The sequence below is a fragment of the Piliocolobus tephrosceles genome, chromosome 1 (genome assembly GCF_002776525.5).
Source record: "Piliocolobus tephrosceles isolate RC106 chromosome 1, ASM277652v3, whole genome shotgun sequence".
Taxonomy (NCBI): Eukaryota; Metazoa; Chordata; class Mammalia; order Primates; family Cercopithecidae; genus Piliocolobus; species Piliocolobus tephrosceles.
In genome coordinates, this window is record NC_045434.1 from 2,238,315 (window position 1) to 2,257,877 (window position 19,563).

The window sequence follows — 19,563 nt, forward strand, 5'->3', positions numbered from 1 at the left end:
CCCCTTTTGGGAGTAGGGTCTCACCCTGTTGCTCAGGCTGGAGTGCAGTGGCGTGATCTCAGCTCTCTGCACCTCTGTCTTCTGGCTTTCAGGTGATTCTTGTGCCTCAGCCTCCTGAGTAGTTGGGATTACAGGCGTGCACCACCACGCCTGGCTAATTTTTGTATTTTTAGTAGAGATGGGGGTTTTGCCATGTTAGCCAGGCTGATCTCAAACTCCTGACCTCAAGTGATCTGCCTACCACAGCCTCTGAAAGTGTTGGGATTACTGGCGTGAGCCACCCTATCCAGCACCTGTTAGGTTTTGAAATGGATTTATTGTTCAGGCGCAGTGACTCATTCCTATAATCCTAGCACTTTGGTATGCTGAAGTGGGAGGATCATTTGAGCCCAGGAGTTCGAGACCAGCCTGGGCAACATAGCGAGATGCCATCTTTACTAAAAAACTTAAAAAAAAAATTTAGCTGAGCGCATGGTGGTACACACCTGTAGTTCCTGCTACTTGGGAGGCTGAGGTGGGAGGATTGCTTGAGCCTAGGAAGTCGAGGCTGCAGTGAGCTGTGATCTCACCACTGCACTCCAGCCTGGACGACAAAGTGAGACCCTGTCTCAAAAAGACTTATTATGGCCTGACAAATGCTGTGATTCAGTATACTGATTGGGTCCTAAATATTTGCTATGAATATAGAAAATGTATATACTCTTAAGCATAAATATATCCTTTAAAAGTCAGAAAATTACAATTAGACAGCTGCTCGGTGTGCTGAAATGGGAGGATTGCTTGAACCCAGGAGTTTGAGACTGCAGAGAACCATGATTGCTCTACTGCACTCCAGCTTGGGTGACAGAGTGAGACCCCAACTCAAAACAAACAAAAATTACAGTTAGAGAGAGGTCAAATTTAAATGGGAGGCTGAATAATATGATGGTTAGGTCGTTTTCCTCAGTCAAATAAATCAAATTCTCTCCATCGCAATTTTCTTATCTGTAAATGGAAATACTAATATCTACTTCATAGATCTCAATGAGGATCAACTACAAGGTACTTAGTAGTGTCTGACACATATTATTCATTTCTACTACTGTTGCTCCCACCTCCTGGCTTTATGTTTATTGGATTATAGAACTTCAGTGTTTTATGTCTCCCTGTGCTGTCATCTATCCAAGAGTACAGTCTACAACTGATTGTAAACCAGAGTCTCAGATGGTTGTACACAGTTGTGCCCAGTGCTGGTGTCTCTTGGGATACTGAGAATTACCTGTTTTGTTGAGAAGAAATTTTGCAAACAGGCAGTGGTGTCTTTTCCCGAGTAACTGGCTTGGTTTCCGTCATAGCCATTGTGGACAGAAATCGTTTACTGTTGCCAGCGTGCATAGCAACTCCATGATATCGAAGTAGTTTCTTGGGATTTCATGTAGGAAAGGTAAACGTAGGCTTCCCTTGATGCCCGAAATCTTTCTCACACATGCGTCTTAAAAGGATGGAGTTAAGGGTGCTTTAGTTGTCATGTTTTAATTAATTGAAATGACATGGAAAGTATTGTATTTCTCTATTCTATCCCTTAAAATGTCCACTGATAATTATTGGCAATGGTCATTGATAGTCTCAACTTAATTTCAGTAGAATTTGTTTTGAGATTTTTTTTATGCACATAAAAGACTTTTTTAGGGATTCTTGTACCGGGTTCTAGAAAAATATATAATTTTTTTTCTGGGTTTATAACTTTCTTTTCTAAAAATGTATTTGACAGCCTGATTAGAAATGTGGTACATAGAAAATAGACTAGTTGCATAGAACGTTTCAAAATCAGACATTAGATTGGCAGCAACAAGAATAAAAGTGAACTTCCTGACCACAAAACATATGTCATTGTTAGTGTTTCTGGAGCTCTGCAAAGTACTGTTGAACTTTATAATGTTGTGCAACGGCCACAGAATTTTTTTATTAGAAATTCCACATCTGTTTGAGAAGAGGGTTCCCTCCGTCTTTCTTTTCGAACCAATTCATCATTCTCCTGGCAGCGTGTTATTTTTGTTCTTTAGGGCACGCATGTGACCTCCAGAGCTTGCTTTTCCAAAATCTAATTTTTAATTATGTTAGCTGTAGCTGGTTTTGCAATATGCACTGGTTGCATAGATTGGAAAGTGAGTATTTTAGAGGGTATTTTTGGTACTATGATATTTAAATTTTACAGTTTCATTCTGAGTAAATTCTTTTTTGTTGTAGAATCTTTTTTTTTTTTTTAATTGGAGAAGCAGTGGAGAAGGTGTTAAAACAAGAATCTTACTAATTCATAATATGATAAGAAATCGTGATTTAATATTTTCTGGTATATTAGAAATAAGGCAGGAGAAAATCATATTATATTCCAGATGCTTGTGTTACGTGCTTGTGTTTGACCGGCATGTGCCTTTACATTTAGAGTGATCATAAATAATGGATGTGATATTCTGCTGTAACCTCCCTCAGAATTTTAGTGAAGTATATAAATCAGCATGGAGGGAAAATTACTAAATAACTTTCTTGTGTATCTTTTTCATCCTCTGGTGAACAGTGTACCTCAATAAAAAGCGAGAACAAAGTTGGTCATATTATATTCAGTTTTTAATCTTAAATTTTCAGTCCTGTTAACCATCCCATTCTGGATACACTGGTGCTGTATTACTTCACTGTTGTTGGTAGGCTAATTTGTGGGAAGCATATTACCTCTGTTGTTTTGAAAGGTCAGGAGTGTGTGTATGTTTGTCACTGGAGGGTTTCAAGTTCACGTAGGACCCGATTTTAGAGCCTTTCTTGTTGATGAACTCTGTTGGGTTTCACTACTGTAGCCTGCTATAAAGTAGTAAAGAAAGCAATCTTTTGAATTAATAAAGTGATGGATTATCTAATTACAAAGTTGATGTGAAATGGCGGTATGATAACTTTGACTGCATTACTGCATTACTAAATGATCCCAGTGACTGATCAGATGTGCTTGGGTTCCATTAAGGAAAAATATGCCATTAAATATTTAACACTAAAAGCGAGCAGACACACCAGGATTGCTAACCTCCAATCACCGGGGTGCTTGTGTCTATACGTGTGGCAGTAACTGCTACATGCCACATCTCTCTGCTCTGCTCACAACAGCTGCTAGAATACTTCGCTGTTGGGATTATACTTCTCTTCTGGTGTTAAGTAAAGCAGGCAAACAGCTAAGATACTTAACTGCAGGCAGATCTTGGCATTCTAATTATGAAATGGTGTCATGCATCTCTGATTTATATATTTTGTCTTTATTACAACAGATTGATCTCGAAGTTGATTAAGGAGACAATTATTCTCAGAAATATTTCTGTACCTTCAAAGAAAGTGATGTTTATAGGACACTTGGGCTTTCAAACATAGCAACTCATTGTTTGGATTTTTAATGATGATACTTATTTATACTATTCTTCATTTGTAGCCATTTGGTTAAATATTTCTTTTCACTTACATGTTAATAACCTATGATGAGTTGGTATATATTTATCATAGTTAAAAGCCACATGCCAGCTAAACTTCTGCCGTTGGGAAGGATAATTAGTAAGTTCTTAATCAGCATTTTTATTTGTACCTGTGTTGATGGAGGTTAATTGCCTATGTAAGGCTAATGCTTTGCTTGAAAGTATTGATGGATAAATGTGTTTGTCAAGCCTTGTTGCTTTACGTATTTGAGTGTATAACTTGCCATTAATGCAGACAGAGGTGACATTTTTTAAGTGTCTGTATGACATTATGAAATGGCAAAGGTTACCGTCATTGCTTTGGCTTTTCCTTTAGTGGCAGCAATCTCTACTGGAGTACTGTGTCTCTCTACTAGAATGCGATTACGTGGAGCCAGGAGTTACATCTTATTTATTTTGAATTCCTCGCAACCTTCATCGTATGCAGTAGGTCTCTAATTTTTGACTGATTGAAGGAATGTGAGAAAACAGTATCCCTTTTCCGTTTTGTGGAGCATACTTTGATAAATGTTTTTATGTTTTATTTATTTCATTTCATTGAAAATTTTTTTTAAAGACAGGATCTTGCTCTGTCACCCAGGCTAGAGTGCAGTCGTGTGATCATAGCTCACTGTAGCCTTGAACTCCTAGGCTTAAGTGATTCTCCTGCCCAGCTGGGACTACAAGTACATGCCACCATGCCTTGCTAATATTTTGTTTTACTTTTGTAGAGACAGGGTCTTGCTGTGTTGCCCAGGCTGGTCTTGAAGTCCTGGGCTCAAGTGATCCTACCTTGGCCTCCTAGAGGGCTAGGATGACAGACTAAAGCCACTACAGCTGGCCCAGATATATATTTTTTAAAATTAATACATAATATAAATATATGAGACTTGACAAAAAGAAACACTAATATCATGATAGGATTCAAGAAATCTAGTAAGTTACTTGATAGCTCTGACTCATAGAGACAGCCATTATACTAAGTTCTTCAAGTTCTTCAAGCAATGATGAATAGCTATATTAATTATTCCAGGTTTTAAGAAAATTTTTCTATAAAAACTCACATGATGAATATTTAGGCTTTCCAGACAGGAGACAGAAGTAAGTTACAACAGCCTCATGACAATTTGTAGTGTGTAAAGAGAATGCCACTTACGGTTTCTGTGGTAGCTGCTTCTTTAAAAAAATTATTTTAAATTGGCAAATAAAAATTATATATTTATCATGTACATTGTGATGTTTTGAAATACGTATATATTGTGGAGTGGCTAAATGGAGCAAATTAACATATGCATTACCTCACGTGCTTATCGTGGTAACTCAGCTCTGCCACTGTAGCCTGAAAGGCCCCATGTACAATACGTAAATGAATGAGTGTGCTGTATACCAAAGAAACATTGACACTGAACTTTGATTTTCATGTAATTTTCACGTATTCAAAAATATTCTATTTCCCTCCAACCAATTAAAAATTTAAGAAAACATCCTTAGCTTGCAGACTAAGCAGATGGTAGGCCCGTTTTGGCCTCTGGGCCTTTATTTGCTAACCCCTGAATTACCATTTGTAAGCCAGAAGATTGTTTGCACACAATCTGAAATAGGATGTGCTGGGAGAAAATTCTCTTGTTAACAAAGGTTCGGAAATACTTTGTTATTTTCTAAAAAGCCTTTGCTTCTGTCAGTTTACATTGCCAGTCACATTTCTGAGCACAGTATGTATACAGTAATTGTTTTTTGAGTTAATTTTTGTTTTACTCTAAGCCAATTAAATTCAATAAGTTTAAAAATGGTTTAACTCAATGGTATAGGAAGGAAACTCTAGTTGTTTTGTGGAGACTTTATTGTCTTAATACTTTAAACTGTCATTCTGGGCTGTTTCTTTTTTTTTTGTTTAATTTTTAACTTTTTAAAAGACCGGTTCTTGGACGGGTGTGGTGGCTCACGCCTGTAATCCCATCACTTTGGGAGGCCAAGGTGAGTAGATCATCTGAGGTCAGGAGTTCAAGACCAGCCTGACTAACATGATGAAACCCCGTCTCTACTAAAAATACAAAAAACAAATTAGCCTGGTGTGATGGTGGCCCCTGTAATCCTAGCTACTCGGGAGGCTGAGGCAGGAGAATCTCTTGAACCTGGGATGGGGAGGTTGCAGTGAGCTGAGATTGCACCACTGCACACTCCAGCCTGGGCAACAAGAGTGAATCTCCAGCTCAAAAAAAAAGAAGACAGGGTCTTGCTATGTTGCCCAGGCTGACTTCAAACTCCTGGGCTCAAGCAGTCTTCCTGCCTCAGTCTCCTGAGTAGCCGAGACTGCAGACATGTGCTATCATTCCCAACTTGTTTTTGGTTTTTAATTAAAGGTGTTATATTTTGTTCTTTTGTTTTGAAATGAAACATAAAGATAAAATTTGCTAATAGAAATAGTTTGGTTTATGTGACTCAGGTTCAAAGTTTTGTCTGATTTTTCTTAGATTGTAGATTATTGCCCTCAAACTTTAAATTGTGATTTGGCCGTTTCTATTACAAATAAGGACCTTTCATGGGAGGAAAAAACAAGTATGTGTTAGAGATATGATACTAACAGTGATGAAAAAGTGTGATAAACTACTCTATTAAATTTTGTAATAGGCAGAAACAGTGATTTTTTTAGGGGCCGAAATCAGACATTGCCATTTGGTGTGGAAAATAAGGTGACTTGGTATATTATAAAGGTAAGCAGGTGAGTCTGGAGACGGCTTCGCCAAACCAGATTTTTTCAAAGCATCTTAATCAAAGGGGAAAGGAGTCTTCCTTCTGTCTTCAAAAGTTGACTTTCATTACAGTTTCTGTGTTTAGTACCTAATGTTACATGTTTAAAGAGACATATTCAAATAAATGTTTGTTTACAAAGCATGATGAAGAAAGGACAGAAATACTGTTTAATTATCCGGAAGAGCTTTCTAATCAGAGTGCTCCAACAAGGTGTCAGGGTGTCCCGGTGGTACAATTGGGAGCTACTTCTTCCTGGAAGAGTGTCACTGAGGATTGGAATTACGTATCAGGATGGTTTATCTCTAGAAGGTAGGCCTAGATGATACGGAAAGTGCTCTTGGAATTTGTGAGTTTGTGATACTTCTGGTGCATCATGGAAGGGTGTAGTTTACCTTCCCTCACCCTCCCTGTTGAGGTCCTGCTTATTCTCAGGGTTTCCGCCCCGATCTTTGGTGAAATCTGTTTGGCTCGGATTGAGCTTTCCCGTTTGTAAACTCAGTAGTCACTGTTATTTTCTGTGCCAACCATTTGGCAGCTGTGAATATCCTCTGCTTTTTAAGTTGTCTGTCTTTTTTTCCTAGGTTCCCACTTAGATTATACATTTTGTGAAAATAGGTCACATGTCCCCATTTTCTTCCTTAAGCAAAATAAAATCATATAACTTGAGGGCTCAAGAGATCACAGAATCTCTCTGACTCCATAGTCTTCCCACTTTTTCTCCTCTCCCTTCTCCAGAATACATCAGTTGTGACTTCGAGAAGGGTAAGTAGTCACCCAGCGACAGGAAGAAAGCTGGAACTGAGGGCTTTTGCATTCAGTCTAATGCCGTTTCTGTCAGTTGATGCGCAAGTGCTCAAGAACTTCACTTCAATCTGGAAGTGAAAATGTGATACAGCAAACAAGTTAAATTACAGACAACCTTTCAGCAATTTCTGTTTCTTATATTGAAGCCTGTCTGTGTAAAGGCAGAAAATTAAAAATAAGTTACAGAATAGTATTATTCGACATTTGAAACTAGATTAGCTTGTCTAATGATGAGTTTCAACTCAGAGATTCTGTATGTCTGTGTTTAAATGACGGTGGCTTCCCAAACCAGCTGTCTGCCTTCCCTGCAGGTAACTCAGTTATAGACAGAACTGCTGTGTTACATATTTGAGTGTGTGGATTTGTCTTGTATTTCCCATTTTTTTGGCCCATACTTGCCAGGAAGCAAATGAATATTAGACACTGGTTCACATCTTACATCAACAGATCAAGGGACGATTGGCGGATTGATCACAAGTTTCCTAGTGCTGCACTCCTTTAGTTTTTTATTCTACCAAGTACTTTAATGTATATGTTCACGTTATCTCCTGTAACAGCCCTCTGAGTTACGGGTATCCTGCCTTTCCAGATGAGAAAGTGTGTGAGGTCACAGTATTTTTAAGTAAAAGAGACAGAGCTTTAACATGTTTAACATGGCTATCTTTATTCCAGATTTCTTATTTTCTGCATTCCACCATGCTGCATTCTGTGTTGTATTAATTCTCTGTTAGAGCCCTCATTATGGACTATTATAAGCCTTAGCAAAATCCACAGTGACGGAAATAATATTTGATAATATTCTCTTACACTAAAGTATTGTTCTAGGCAGAGCTGTAAATTATTTAATCAGGATTTCTGCTATTTTTATACAGGTGGTACATCACGTCTTACATGCCACTGTCCTTCATATAATAAAATCTAAATAAATGCTGGTCGTTTGAGTGGGAGGAGGGTGGATTATTCATATCAAATGATTCTGTGCTGATGTTGCCACAGCTGGATGTGAAAATAAAGATACTTGACATGGAGTTTGCATGGGGTTAAGGTACCTTTTGAAATCTGCATTCTACAATCTTGTAGTACTGCATATTAAAACATTAATTATTCAGAAGCCCTCCAGCTTGAGTCTGTATTGTTTTCAAGCCATTATTGGGTGTGTTTTTCCCTATGATTCGATAGATACATGTCTTTATAGATTTAAACATTTCCTATGCAATAAACTATATATGCAGTGTATAAGAAAATACTCTTCGGCCTTATTAACGCCTCTTTTTCTTTTAGGGATATTTATTTGACCTTAACATTTACATTTGATATTAATGACATAGGCAAATAATTTTAAAATGTTATTTTGGAATAAATACTTGTCAAGTAAAAGAAAAGCATTGGAGCTGCATGTGACCAGACTTGGCAGTCCTGGGTGCTATTTCAACTTTGAATTGACATTTGGTTTTCGTTTTGATGCTTATAGGAAAAATTTATCAAGACACTGTTTATGCAGAGCTGTTTAATTAGGATCACCTGAATTAGGATCAGAATTAAAAATATCTTTAATAGAATTTCCTTTCCTCCCCCGATGCTGTACGGGCAGCATTTTCTTCAGCCCGTACAGCATCTGCAGAGGCGGGTGTGACTTGTTGGTTGGTGTCCTAGTGTCTGTTTTTCTTCCTTCACATCCATTCAGTGGCTGTTGGTCTTTCAGATTAGAGCAGAAGTTGGTAAGGTATATTGTTGGGGGCCTCAGAAGTCTTTTGTAATAAGAGGTGACTATCCTGTGGGTTTTCTTGTTTCCCATTTGGCCAAGATTTTATAGAACAATACCCACTTTGCTCAGGTGCAGTGGCTCACGCATGTAATCCCAGCCCTTTTGGGAGGCTGAGGTGGGCGGATCGCTTGAGCCTGGGAGGTGGAGGTCGCAGTGAGCCGAGACTGTGCCATTGCGCTGCAGCCTGGGTAATATAGCGAGACTCAGTCTCAAAAAAACAAAAAACAAACCAACACCAACAATACCCACTTAAATCTCAAGGTATGCAGACTTGAGGTGTGATACTGCTTAACCGTTGGAAATCTTTTAACCTGTTCATCATTCTCCTTCTGCCTGTCTCACCAATTTGTTTTAAAAGTTATTTGCTGGTTTGTCTCTCATTACCTGTTGAATGTTGTGCCCTGAGTTCCGAGACCCCCCTCAAAGACGACCACCAGAAACCGAAGTCAAAGCCAAGCGGCCGGGATCACTTTATTGCAGGTTCGAACCCGGACCTCTCTCCGTACAGGCGTAGTCAGGAGGGCAAGAGAGAGGTCCTGAGCACAGCTTAAGCCTACTTTTTATAGTAAGGCACAAACAGGTTACAGAAGATTAGGGCATTTTTGCAGTTACAAGATTGGGATTGGTTGACATTTTGAAGTTTGAACATTTGGCAGTTTCTGATTGGCTCCCGCCCTTTTTTAAACCACAAACGTCTAGGGTTTTTTTTTTTTTTTTTTTTCAGACAAACTGCTTGCTTAACCATGGGTGGGAGGGGGGTAGTTTCGATTGAGCAAGCAGAGGGTACGTGACTGGGGGCTGTAAGCACCGGTAATCAGAACAGAACAGAACAGGACAGGGACTTTCACAACGCTTGTCCATTCCAACGTCTGGAATCTATAGATAACATAACCGGTTAGGTCAGGGGTCCATCTTTAACCAGGCCCAGGGCGCCGCCCAGGCTGTCTGCCTGTGGATTTCATTTCTGCCTTTTAGTCTTTTCATTGAATGACAATATTCTGCTGCCATGGCTTTACTTGCCTGCCTGTGTTTCTGAGCTCATTCCATATTTTCTATATATTAATAAAAATCTTCATCTACGTGACCTGTTTTAACTTTAGATTCATCGTGTACAATGCCTAAACTCTGCCTTTTCTTCAGCACGGCATACTGCTTCTCCACCTTTTCTGTCTTTTCTCTCGACATTGCAATCTCCTGAGGCAGCCATGCCGGGGCATCTGATTCTTCCCTGCCCTCCTTCTGTATGCCCTGCTTATGCTGCTTTTAAACATCTCTTGACTCTATTATTTTATTTTTATATTGTTTTGTCACTGTCCCAGTTATTAATAAGATCCTTCTGATCTCACCTAAATGGCCTCTAAGTCATGTCCTTGCCTGTCACTCCCTGAATCTCAATTCATTTTTATATTCTGCCATTAGAGATAATTAAAAAAAACCCAGATTTGATCATTTAATCTCTTGTGAAAAGATGTCTGTTGATTCTTTGAGGACCCTGCAACCTTCATCCCCTGCCGCGTTCCTGGAGCTGGCTGGCTGCTTGCATAGACTGTAAGCAGCTTGAGAGTCCGCACCGTTTTCCTAGCACCTGGCGTAGCGACCAGTAGATTGCAGAGATTCGGTCAGTGTTTGCTTTTCCCCCATGGCTTGCGTTATGCTTTTAGTCCTCCCGTTGCTGCATTGCCTTTATGCCTCCACTCCTTCACGTTGCATTGTCACTGACATTATGCTTTAGCTCCTTCCCATTGCTGCACTGTCAGTGTGTTTCTTCAGGCCACCAGAGCTTGACGATATCTGCGGCACTGTTGCTATGACATTAGCAAATAAATGTCCACAGGGTATTTCTCTAGATAGAGATGTCAGTAGGGTATTTCTCTAGATAGGGAATTATTTTTGAAAGGCTGGGTATTTTTGAATCAATTTGAAAAGCTGCTCATACACATGAAGGAGAGGCCATGAAAGCTAATGACAATTCAGCAAGGCCTAGTTATGACTGGAGTGTGTGTGTATGCATGTGTGTGTACATGTGTGTGTGTGCATGTGTGTGTGTGTGCAAAGAAGGGTGGAAATCATTGTGTTCCTTTGGTTCCTTAGGCTAATGAGCTTCTACCTGTAAGTTACTCTGATTTGGTAGAAATGTAGCTTTGAAGAATAATCATTAGCAGTAGCTCAGTGGGCTTCTGCTTTGTCAACACTGCTGAGTTTGATAATTACATGATTACAAGGATGTGATCACAGTTTGGAAATCCTTCCCTTTAGATACTATATGAGTTTGCCAATCATTACGGCAGGCTTCTAGCTTTTCTTTAGAGCGATGATGATGCTACAAAGATTTTTTTTTTGTGCTGAAAATATTTTCCTCATATCGGTAAGGTTGGGATGCTATTTGTCACTTTCTGCCACCTCAGAGACAGCAAGGAGAATCTTGCAAAGTATTTAGCATTTTGTGGAAACAAGACATTATGTTCTATGTAGTTAAAAGTTATGTTTTAGTTTATTGGAGTGGAAGGGTATTTTCTCCATGACAAGGAATGTTTAACTTCCATCATCTTGGTATTTAAAAGTTCTTTTGAAAACAACTCGTGTTTTCAATTACAAAATAATATAGAGCTCTCAGTCAGTGTGATCACTCCTTAGGTCACATGTTTACTCACAGTCTTCAGTATCCGTTGAGTAGGATCTTTAAAGCCTCACAGTTAGACCAGGTGTGGTGGCTCACGCCTGTAATCCCAGCACTTTGGGAGGCCGAGGCTGGCAGATCACGAGGTCAGGAGTTTGAGACTAGCCTGGCCAACATGGTGAAACCCTGTCTCTACTAAAAATACAAAAGTCAGCCAGGCGTGGTGGTGCGCGCCTGTAGTCCAGTTACTCAGGAGACCGAGGCAGGAGAATTGCTTGAACCTTGGAGGCGGAGGTTGCAGTGAGCCGAGATCACACCACTGCACTCCAGCCTGGGTGACAGAGGGAGACTCCCTCTCAGAAACAAAACAAAACAAAACAAACAAAACCTTACTCTTTGTCCTTTCCCCTAAAACTCAGGATTCCTTTTCTTCTTCCAAGCTTTGCTCATACAGTTTCTTCAGTTCTGCCCGGCAAATTTCATTTAAACATGATGCCTTTTCTAGGAAACTTTTCACAGCTCTCTTAGAGACGCCCCATGATGATGGGAATGGGAAAGCAGAAGTGCAAAATACAAGTCGGTAAGAGAAAGGGCAGGAATTTCCGTTATTTTGCTCCTCCAGTTAGATGCTAGTATCTTAAGCCGGCCGTTTCATCACTAATGGGAAGAGCTAAAAGCTCCAGTTCCTCAGGATTGAATGGCTGCTGAAAATGAACGTCAGTGGCTCATGTCCAGACGTTTTGGAGCTCTTTTCTTCCAGTCCATTCATGTCATTCTCTCTTTTCGGGTAGACTTGCCTCTGCTCTTGTCCTCTATGAAGAATCAAAGGATTAATGGTTTCTGAAAAAGCAGATCTTGTGCATCAGAGCTGCCAAGTTACTAATTACTTCTAATTATCTTTATAGCACAATGATAAACATAGAATTAAGTGTGGTATTGTACAGCAAAGTTTTTTCCTGAAAACATTTCTTATAATGTTTAATAATAATATACCAGTTTATATTAACTGGGAAAATTTAGAGTTTCATAGGGTTCTATTATGAATCTTTTTGTGGACGAAGATTTATTTTGGCAAGCTCATTGCTCTGTCTTAAAAACCTAGATTTCCTCATGTAGTGTCTGGTATTCCATAAAGTAAGGCACATTTGTAGTCAGTTCAATCGTTTTCTTTTGCAGAGACAAATCACTTCTTTAATGGATTTCACCCGATTTCTTAGGGCCTGTTTGCACTTGTACTTCTAGAATGGAGTGGGATCTGCCTTTCTAAATTATAATTCACAGGCAGAGTGCCATGGAATTGGCTACGAAAGACTCTTGGCCATGAAGACAGTGTCTCAGCAAGTGGCTTCCTCTTCTCCAGAACCTTGTCAGTGTCCTCGGGAGCATTTCATTGATAAGTACCTATCCCACGGTCCTTGCTTTTTTCTGAATGTGATTTCAAAGCCCAGTAACCTCAGTAGATGTTTTTGATTGACCACAGTAGACACAGAGTATGAGAAACAAAATAGAATCCTGAAACTTTCTACCTGGTACACAGAGGAAGTAAGGATAGGATTTTCAGGGTCATTCATGTTCAAGCAGCTATTCAGTTCTGATGTGTTTGACGTGTCAGAGTTTTTGATTATTCTATTCCCGTTTGCGGCAAACTCTCCAGTTCACTATACCTTCATTTGGCTGGGGGAGTATAATAATCCAAGTGTCTGCTTTTATTTTCTTGTCTGTATGTATTTTACATTTCTGTTTTCCCATCCGTGGCATAATGTGATAATGTATTTTGATAAATGCATTGTTTTGCTAGAATTTTAGCCTATTCTGTGAAATGAAAAGCCCATGAGAAGACTTTATGCTTGCTAGTATTAAACTTTTTTTAACAATTGAAAAATACATATTGGTTTTGGAGGCATCTTTGATGTTCTGCTAATTATATTAATACAGAATGGATGCTTCTTAAAAATTTTTAGTGTAAATAAACTTTTAAAATCTTAGCCACATAAGTAATTTTATATTTTTTAGATGGATAATAAAATCTTATTATCTTAGGCATGTAAGTAATTTTACATTGTTTAGATGGATACTAGTTTAGATGCTAATTTTGATGTTGTTTTTCAAAATACTGACATTATAGTCCTTTTCATCTTTGTTTATAAGTGACAGCAGAATCCCGAGTGTAAGAAAATGTGATTAATTCTCCCATATTGAAGTCATTTAATCATTCTTTGCCTAACAGCTGCTTTCTATTCAGTACACTGAACATAAAATTCTGGAGTGCCTTTGTGCTATCATAAATTTTAAATGTGAACCATTCTTTCTCTTAAGTATCATATGGTATTGCTGTTTTGAATTTGTCAGTTTGGTAGGGGGTTTTTCTAGAGATTGCTGTTGTAGTCGGCTAGGAGGGCCTTCTTCTGGGACGAAACTCTCTCTCGTTCTTTATATCACTGTGATATTTAGTATTATATTATTATAATATTTAGTAGTATTTGTTCGCAGTAAAGAAGTGGAGAAAAATTGGTTTGACTTGTCATTCCTTTTATTTCTATGGCATATTGAAAAAGTGGACAAATAGGGCCAAAACAAAGCAGTGGGATTCTTACTTGGCTCTTTTAGGTCAGAAAGAACCAGTTTAATAAATTTCAGTTCAACAAGTTTGTATTGATTCTATTCACAGCACCACGTGGAAAAATAAGGATAATTAAGACTTCATTTCCGCCCTGTCTGGTAGGATAAATGAAAGAAATATATAAATAGTTACATTGAAGGTTCTTTGAAAGCAAAACTGTGTTGCCTTCGTTTTGTCAATCTTGCTTGCCATGTTCCGTACGCTGGAGGTGCTCACAGTATTCTCCAGCAGACTGCAGTAATGGTGGTAGGTGGAACTAAGGTGGAGGTCTGGGGTGGGGAGAGCATTTGATGTTGGCCTTTTATGGCAGATATTCTAGGTGGAAGAGTCAGTGCTGACTTCCTAGCATTTAACAGCCACCTGCAAATAGGCTAACGCGGCACCTAGAGCTGAGGATGAGACCACGGCGACTCTGGCTGCCAAGGAGCTTCTTGCCACTGGTTCATGCTTGATGGATGCGCCTGTTTTGGGTTGGAAGCAGTTGATTTCAGGTTTCCCCCGCAGTTTACGCCTGGGGCTGTGCTAGCGAGGCTCACTTCCCCCTGTGAGCCCTCCTCATGCCCTTTCTCTTCCTGATGCGAATCCCCGAATGTATGAGAGCAGTCTTCTTCACATGGAAAACGTGGCTGGAGGCCTTTGTTCATTGTGCTTTTTGTTTTCTGTTTTTCAAAATAAACCGAGAAGGATTTTTAGAAAGACATGAAGAGAAGGAGCCGCCTAAGGTGACTCAGGAGTTGGGGTCTCTGGTGGTTTGAGATCCATGAAAAAAGAGAGTTTCAAAAAGGAGGTGGCCAGTATATAAAAGGACAAATTCAGCACTGAATTTAGCAATTAGAAACTCAGTGGAGCTGTTTTTCATGTGGACTAAAAGTGTGAAAACTATTTTATACTCCAGAATAGAAGTTGAGTGATTAGTGTTTTGCTGTTTTTACCAAAATGATAAGTTGTTTCCCAGAATGTATTGCTCTGAATGAAAAGCTGAGTTTCTTGTTTTTTTTTTTTTTTTTTTTTTTCATTCTTAAGAAAAACCCCTCTCCCCTATGTTTGAATCTCAAAGATCCTTCCATCTGAATTGATGTCAGGTCATTGGTCTGAGGATCCGCCAGTGTGTTTTGAAGTTTTCCTTGTAAGAATACTTTACAAGGAACCACAAAGTCACTGAAATCCTAAATGACTTGGCAAAATCCTTGTCACTAGGATTGGCTTTGCCCAGTCATTTAGGATTAGCAAACTTGTGACTGTTTTGTTCTGTAATGAAAATGTCTAGCGTGAAGAACAGTGGTCAAAATGATCTTATCTGAGTGAGTTTGGTTCAGTTAATCCTTTGTAGTGCAGAGTTTTACAGTGTTACACCTTAAAAGTGGTGTACGAATTTAATAAGTATGGTAATACTTATACCATAATAAATTGGAGATATAGGTTTATTTTTATGAATGTTGTGTGATCCCTTAAGTATTACACTAAAGCACTAAAGTGACTGTCTATTGGAAAGCCATATCTGTTAGTGGTTCCACCATGCTGTTAAAGTATTATGATTTTAGAGTATAAAATATAGTTTTATTCATGAGCACTCAAATAGGAAAAATATATCTGTCCCAGTTTCTAATTTTTTTTAATTTCAAGGGAAAAAATGGCACAAAGTTTGAAGATACACCCTGTTGAATTTTTTTTGAGACGGAGTCTTGCTCTGTCACCTATGCTGGAGTGTGGTGGCGCAATCTTGGCCCCATGCAACCTCTGCCTCATGGGTTCCAATGATTCTCTTGCCTCAGCCTCCCAAGTAGCTGGGACTACAGGCAGGCGCCACCACGCCCTGCTAATTTTTGTATTTTCAGTAGAGACAGGATTTCACCATGTTGTCCTGGCTGGTCTCGAACTCCTGACCTCAAGTGATCCGCCTCCCAAAGTGCTGGAATCCTGTTGAATATTTTTAATTTAGCTTAAATTTGTATAAACCTTCAATTTTAATTTGTAATGAAGACAGGAGCAGAAATATATTTTGTGGTGCCACCAAGAGACTTCAGCACATCAGCTGTAAGTTGTGTGAGACCTGGCTCACCTACCAACAGTAGCTCTTTCTAAGCTTCAAGGTGAGAACTTCAGTAATTTCGTGTTGTCATGGTTAAACGCTGCCATGAGACATCAACAGCAAATTAAACAGGAGAGTTGGGCTGTTAAATGTCATACTCATTTATCAAGATAAGATAATGACTGAAAGTTGTAGGACAAGCTAACTTTGTATACTTTTTAAAGAAAGGAACCTTAAAATATTTTTTATTCCTTCATGTTAGATTTTGTAATTAAGAATTCTGTGGTGATTAATACAAAGTCTGACTTTAGTTAGAATGTTTCTCTAAATATGACTATGGAAGCCCATGTGTTATTTCAAATAATCTTTTTCAAATAGCTCTATTTCCTTTATCATCCTTATTTATTTATTTATTTGACACGGTCTCACATTAGCCCTCTTTAATATTCATTTTTAAGCATACTTATGAGAAAATATCCCTTATCTGTATATTATAAAATGGATGCAGCCTGAATTGACCATTAACATTTCTTTCTAATGTAACAAAGCTGTGAAATTAGCATGAGTCCTAATATTTTATGTTAAAAAGATGATTTGTGTTATATTGAAGATAACAAGGAAGCTCTTCTGCTGAGGCTTGTGTTGAAATGAGATTTTCTATAATTCTATTAAATTGTTGTTGGAGTTCAGCATTTTTCTGGGGGCGATTCTGTATCTTCTTATAAGATTTTAGAATAAAATGTGTAACAGAATTGTTAATCATTGTTTCACTGAATGAGGTCTGTGCTGATCAAAATGAGTGCTCTGAACCCTTTTGGATTCAGCAATGACTGTGAGAGATTTAGGACACCTTCTCACGTAAGCTTATGGCAACCTCAGGAAAAGGGACTTACGTTAGGCAATAGATACTGTTTTTGTACAGTAACACATGCTCCTTATTCCAAGTAATTGTATGAGAATTTAGCTTCCATCTTCTGTGCCTGTCGTAGGATGTAAGACCATGCAGGTGTATGTTAGTTGTTCCTGGTGGACTGTAGCAATCAAGGCTGCTCTTAATGATGAAGTCCAGGAACATAAAACTCAACAAAGATGAAAGGCTCATGTCTCATTGGTAGTTTTTAAAAACAAACAAGCTGCAGCCCACAGAGATTTATCACGGGCTTTTCCTCTTTACATATACAGTTATTAATTTGTAGCCTGTGGCTCAAAAAGCAGCAGAGACATTGACAGAACATTAAGTTCAAACTTAATGTCAAGGTTTCTACAGCGATTAGGCTGCAGGGGGGTATTTTAAAGATAATGGTGACTGTGTGGCTAATGGGATAAATGCTTGGGATAAAGAGAAAACTCTCAACTCTAGCAGTGCTAGTAGGTGGGTTTTCAGGCTCTGGGCTGTGCTTTACTTGGCTTTGAGGGTAAACATAAAAATCTTTATGATACTTTTTTCCTATTTTTTTTCCTGCTTATGTATTCATTGAAGTCTATTTTTATCATATTTTCAGTTGCTGGTCATTTACTAATGCTCAGAGAAATATGTACTTTTATGGCCTATGTACACATTACATTGAAAGTCCTTCACGTTTATTGTTTTTGCAGTGTGCTTTGAACTAGTTTTTTAAACTGAAATAAATTTCTTTATGTATTATGGCTATGTCCATAGGAATGTCTTCAAATTCATTATATTTTGCTGCCTGCTTTATATAGATTTCTACTATTTGTTTTGTGCATGTGTTCTATAGGAGTTCATCCAAATGTATTTTGTATTATGACTTGTTTTCTTAGTTACTAGCATCTGAAATATATAGTACCTTTATTTAATACTATCACATACATAAAACTATAATTTTATTTACCAGTGAAATTATTATGCTTTGTTCTCAGCTAAGTATTTGTTGACCATGTATGCATTACAAATAACTTTGTGATATTATATTTTGTTTTTAGGTTAGTAGAATATCATGGAATATCCTGAACTTATTTCTAACTGGATTCCCGTCTAAAGTAGATGAACACAATAATTAGTTTCTTTCTAGAAAATCACTTTAAAATCACTTTCAATACACATGGTATAAAAAGTATTTTTTAGTCAATTGCTTGCCCTAGTTCTTTGTATCATTGGGATGCGTCTGTCTGCCTGTGCATCTTCTGTGCCAGCAAACATGATATGGACAAACTGAATTTTTGTAATTAGAATGCTACCTTAAATGTACAAGAATATATACTTAAATGGAATCCAATAATAAGAGCTGATATTTATTGAGGTCTTCCTGTGTGTCAAGCTGTGTTCTAAGTACTTTATCACTGTACACATTTTTCTGTTGCCGCATAATAAATTACTATAGTCGGCCATCTGTATCTTTGGGTTCTTCATAGATTCAATCACCACAAACAAAATATGTTTGAAATAAAAATAACAGTACAATAAAAATAATAGAAAATTTAAAAAGGAATATAACAACTAATTTATATAGTGTTTACATTATATCAGGTATTATCTATACAGTATACAGGAGGATAGGTACAGGCTATATGCACATAGTATGTCGCGTAATGTAAGGGACTTGAGCACCTGTGGATTTTGGTCTCCACAGGGGAGCTCGAGTCAATACTCGGGGTGAATGTATGATCTTAGTGGCTTAAAACAGCACTCATTTATTATACACAGTGTGTACTCCAGGGGTACAGGAATCTTGGGGCCATCTTAAAATTCTGCCAACCACAGTAAGTATCATCTCATGTGCTCCTCACAGCAACTCTATGAAGCAGGCACTATTATTAGCAGAATTTTATACTTGAGGACACGTGGTCAAAGGAGTCGCAGAACAACAAAGCAGGAGAGCATGGACAGGACTCAGGCAGCCTGACCTGAGAGCATGGACTCTCTCTACTCTCCAGCTATTTTTGTGTTAGGAGCTCAGCATTGTAGCTACTCATTCCATCGCTTTTTCTGTATATCCGCAATTCTCTTTTCTTTCTCTTGTCATATAGTGTTCCTTAGAAGACCCACATATTTGTGTTGTTTAGGAAACCTTTACTTGGGTCCACATACCTTTTATATGGATTTGATTTTACTTTCTTGGCCGTTTCAGTAACCTCTGAGTCACAAACCTAACTGCTGGATCCTGCCTCATAGACTTGCTTATTTGTTCTGTATGTTGCTATAAATTCATTCTTTTGCTATTAACTCCTGCCAGTACTTGTAAAGTCTAGATTTAGCTTTTTGTTGGAAAACTGGGAGTTGTGGCTGTACTGGGTCAGTTTCCACATTGCAATAATTTGCTTGAGCTAGGTAGCATCCACGCATGCACTCCTTTTAGTGAGGCGTGAACAGTCCAATTGCGATACTCAGCCTACTTCACTAACCCTAACCCATTCTATTCAGTCTTAATCTGAACTTAAACTTGAGATATATATAATATATAACATATATTATATATGTAATATATGCCTACATATAATATATTATGTGTAATATATTACAGATATAATATATTAAATATATATGCAATATAG

At 38.2% G+C, this 19,563-nt stretch overlaps 1 protein-coding gene across 1 annotated transcript in view; it reads left to right on the plus strand.

Moving 5' to 3' along the window:
- The window catches only part of SMYD3 (SET and MYND domain containing 3), a 758,954-nt gene that overhangs the window by 193,291 nt on the left and 546,100 nt on the right, over window positions 1-19,563 (plus strand). The window lies entirely within an intron of this gene.